Source organism: Sturnira hondurensis, unplaced genomic scaffold (genome assembly GCF_014824575.4).
Source record: "Sturnira hondurensis isolate 20B ecotype Veracruz unplaced genomic scaffold, ASM1482457v3 Scaffold0012353, whole genome shotgun sequence".
In the NCBI taxonomy this organism is placed as follows: Eukaryota; Metazoa; Chordata; class Mammalia; order Chiroptera; family Phyllostomidae; genus Sturnira; species Sturnira hondurensis.
In genome coordinates this window covers 69254-73774 of record NW_028084984.1, presented here as the reverse complement: position 1 = coordinate 73774, position 4521 = coordinate 69254, and the positions used below count along the sequence as shown (strand labels likewise).

The 4521-nt window shown below is 39.0% G+C and overlaps 1 pseudogene; it reads left to right on the top strand.

Annotated features, from left to right (window-relative positions):
- Window positions 1-465: 465 nt before the first annotated feature.
- On the top strand, window positions 466-1430 carry LOC118997041 (olfactory receptor 7A17-like; annotated as a pseudogene).
- The last annotated feature ends 3091 nt before the right edge of the window (window positions 1431-4521 follow it).

The window sequence follows — 4521 nt, the reverse complement described above, 5'->3', positions numbered from 1 at the left end:
CATAAAAATGGAAAAAATGAGAAGCATCCTCTTTCCATATAGTGTGATTTACTTTTCTATATAGCACCTGCACAGTGCCTATGCTATAGTATGCTATAGTACTTTCTTTGTTTGATTTTATTTTTCCCATCATTAGTTTGCAGAGACTTTTGTTTTTCTCATCCCATACTCTGAACAGTGCCTGGAACAGTGTCTAAAGTCAATATAGGAGTATATTCCTCAAATACATGAACAATATACCCAATAAAATAGAAATATACATGGTGTTTGAAGAATTAATTGATGGTAGAAAAGGGAATTCTAATGAGCAATGGCAGTAGACATGCCTTAATAGAAGCATGATCATAACCCAATATGGAAATTAGTTTTTTCATTCTAAAAGAAAAAATGAAGCATTTATTCTCAGTTCCTAATGTGAAAATTAGTTATACAATTTCTTCTATTTTTTGGTGGTCACCTGCTTACATGGAACCAGGAAATGTTACACAAATTTCAGAGTTTCTTCTCCTGCGACTATCAGAAGAACCAGAACTGCAGCCTGTTCTCTTTGGGCTCTTCCTCTCCATGTACCTGATCACTGTGTTGGGAAACCTGCTCATCATGCTGGCCATCAGCTCAGACTCCCACCTCCACATGCCCATGTACTTCTTCCTCTCCAACTTGTCCTTGGTAGACATCTGTTTCACCTCCACCACCATCCCAAAAATGCTGGTGAACATCCAGTCAAAGAGCAAAGCCATCACTTATGCAGGTTGCGTCACCCAGATGTATTTTTATATGCAATTTGCAGAGTTGGATGACTTCATCCTTACTGTCATGGCCTATGACAGGTATGTGGCCATCTGCCACCCCCTGCACTACACAGTCATCATGAACTCCCGCCTTTGTGGGCTGCTGGTTCTGGTGTCCTGGATCATTAGTATTCTGAATTCCTTGTTAGAAAGCTTAATGGTGTTGGAGCTGTCCTTCTGCTCAGGCTTGGAAATCCCCCACTTTTTCTGTGAACTCAAAGAGGTGGTCCAACTTGCCTGTTCTGACACCTTACCTAATGACATTATGATGTACTTTTCAGTAGGGCTGCTGGCTGCTGTTCCCCTTACTGGGATCTTATATTCTTACTCTAAATAGTGTCCTCCATATATGCAACCCCATCAGTACAGGGTAAGTATAAAGCATTTTCCACCTGTACATCTCACCTCTCAGTTGTCTCCTTGTTTTATGGTGCGAGCCTAGGCGAGTATCTTGGCTCTTCTGATACACACAGCTCAAAGTCAAGTGTAACAGCCTCAGTGATGTACACTGTAGTCACACCCATGCTGAACCCCTTCATCTACAGTCTCAGGAACAAGGACATGAAGAGGGCCTTGAAAGATTCCTTGGCAGGTAGGCTTCTCAAGGGCCATTGCATGTGTCTGAAGAACTGCCCATGAATGTTCAAAGCTTCAGCAAGAAGTTCTGCCACAAATTAATATAATCTTTGGACCATACATAATAAGAAATTCTCATGTATCTCATGAGTTCACACACATTATATTAGCATAATTTATTCTCTTATGATGTATATCATTCCAAGTAATATTGCTGTTGTTTTACTGAAAGATTAGTCATATATTATACTATTTTTCTGCACTAAAGTACAGTGGGATACCGAGGTCATGTGTATAATTTTGTTGTCGAGAAATATCTGAGACCACAGTTTTCACTTTCAGGGTCATCATTATTTTCTATAGCACTACATTTACTACGCTTCTTAGTAATGTAGACCTGAACATGCTGGTAGGTTTATAGCTGGTCTCCTGGGTTTATATACTTCATTGTGTTATTCAGCTGTGTGTGCACATGCCTACATAGCCCCTGGGAAAAACTGAATAACAAATCCATGTTTCCAAGAAGAGTCTACTGTGAAATATAAATTTTAGCGACTAGTTTGACCTAATGTGTAATGGATGACCATACATATAATGAAGCAAAAAGCGCCAGACAACTCATTATTAACCAAAATATTTTTCATGCTGCACATCTACTCATTGAAGTGTGGAATATAATGTCCATGTGTGAGGAGTGAAGAATTACATGGAGTGTTTTGTGTTTATTTATGAACTATTTTCTTGTTTCTGCTTGAAGACTTTCAATGTGCTCCCTACAAATCAGACTCCTTCTACTGCTCTAAATGAAATGCCTCCCCTTTTCCAAATGTTTCCAAATCCACCAAAGGGACAGTGAGTAACCAATATGAATATCATAGAATATACATCTCATTTATACTCAGGAATGTTTTCAGTCTTTATGATTAAAGAATTAATCACACAGGAGCTAAAATCCTGCCCAGGCATGTGAAAAGGGGTCACCAATTTTCCTGCACAAATGTGTACATCATTCTACCCTGTCCTGACTACCTGGAAGGGAACCTCAGTGGACTCCATTTTATGCAGTTATCTGAAATATATTGAATAAAAACACGATTGTGAATGCCATTCTATATCAGTACAAATGCTAAAAGTAAGGAGTGGCAGATTATTATAATTGCCCTAAGGTCTGTTTGCTTTGATTATAGCATCAGTTTGCTATTCCTATATAACAAGCCATCCGAAAAGCAAATGGTTTAATATAACTCCTTTATTTTCTAATTGGTTTGTATAGTGGGGATGTGTTTCGATCTCTGCTGGTCTCCTCATGAGTCTGGAGTCAGCTATGGGTCAGCTGGAGTGTGTCTCCTGACCTTGGCTGGGCTTTTTAATACACTAGTGGCTCAGCTATTGTGGCTACTCTAGGGTGGCCTTGGCTGGGAAAGTGAGCTCTGTCTACACGTCCCCTATTCCTCTAAAGTTCCACCTGGATTTTTCACATGGCTGAGCCAGAATTCTAGGTGAGAAAAGCCAAAATGATAAGGCATGGTAAAGCATATTATCACTTTCACCATATTTATTGGCCCAAACAAGTAAAAATTCATAAGTCCCCCCCAGTTTCAAAGGTGGAGATATAAATCCCCCTCTGGATGGGAGGAGCTTCACAGTCACATTGCTAAAGACTGGAAACAGACATAGAATTGGAGACAATTCTGACAACTGTCTTCCTACCATTTATGTGAATATTAATTCAGTCAAGTTTTATTTCTGCATCCCCCACCTGAATAGCTGAATGATCATAGAGGAAAAAGTGAGAGTAAAAATATGTTTAATGAACCGATGTGGAAATTCCACTGTAGAGGTTCAAACCCCTCCAAATATGAGCAGCCCCACCCCTACCCTGGCCTCGGGCTTGCCATTTCTAGGTTGAAAAGAAATAAACTTTTTCCTTACAGGTTTCTCAAGTCCAGGGACTTAACTCTTGGATTAACAGAGGTAGGGAGTTCTTCCTTTCCTTTTACCATTTCCTTGGGGTTCTTTATGTAGATAGTGCTTTACTGTTTATTGGCCTGCTCCTCACATATTCATAGTGATTTGCAATCTGATACTTGTATTTCCTGTGGTTGGGGTGCCTGATAAACAGAAGTGGCATTTGAAATGTAGATACAACAGAGAATGGAATTTGAAAGAGGGGGGGTGTTGTTGCATTAGTTCCACTATGAATATCCTGAATGTGAGAGTAGAGAAGAGATGAGAATCTCTGGAGACTGCAAGGTACCCATCAGGGAGGGTAGTAAGTGATGTCACTAATGCCCATCAATGCCAGGTTCCTTTCCAGTGGAGGGCAGGTTCTGTGACCACTAAGTATTTACTTAAGCAGAGAAATTTTTCATTTGTTTTTAAATGAAAAACAAATTTGATTTCAAATTTTTCATTTGTTTTTCTTATGGTATTGGGGTGTCTATATTAATAATTATCTTCTAGAAGTCTTCTAATTTCTCAAGGCTTTTAAAAAAAAAGTCCTCACCCTAGGATGTATGTATTGATTTTACAGAGGAAGGAAGTGGGGGAGAGAAAGAGAGAGAAACATCAATGTGACAGAGAAACATTGATTGCTTGCTTCCCTATGTGCCCCAACCAGGATCAGACCCTTAACCTGGTATATGCTCTATCTGGATGAAACCACAACCTTTTGGTGTACGGCATGATGCTCCAACCCACTAAGCCATTTGTGTGTAGCAATTATCAAATATATACATACACTTATTACAACAATGTATTGAGTTTGGGATGGCACTAAACTTAAAGGGAAGTTCTGCCACAATAAAGACTTCAATAAATTAAACCTTTATCTATTTGCAAATCATGGGTGTAGAGTTGGGGAGGGAGTTCAGGCTACTCTGACAGTCTCATGAAATTGTTAAAGAAATAGTCTTCCAACCGAAGAACATGGTATACGCTTTTATTTTATTGTGTCTTCCTTAATTATTTTCTTCAGTGTTATGTGGTTTTCTGAGTACAGGGCTCTTATCTCCTTGATTAGGTTTATTCCTAGGTACTTTATTTTTCTTGTTGCTATATCAAATGGAATTTCATTCCAGATCTCTGTTTCTGATATTTCATTGTTGGTGTACAACATGCCTTTGATTGTTGAATATTGACAGACACTTCTCCA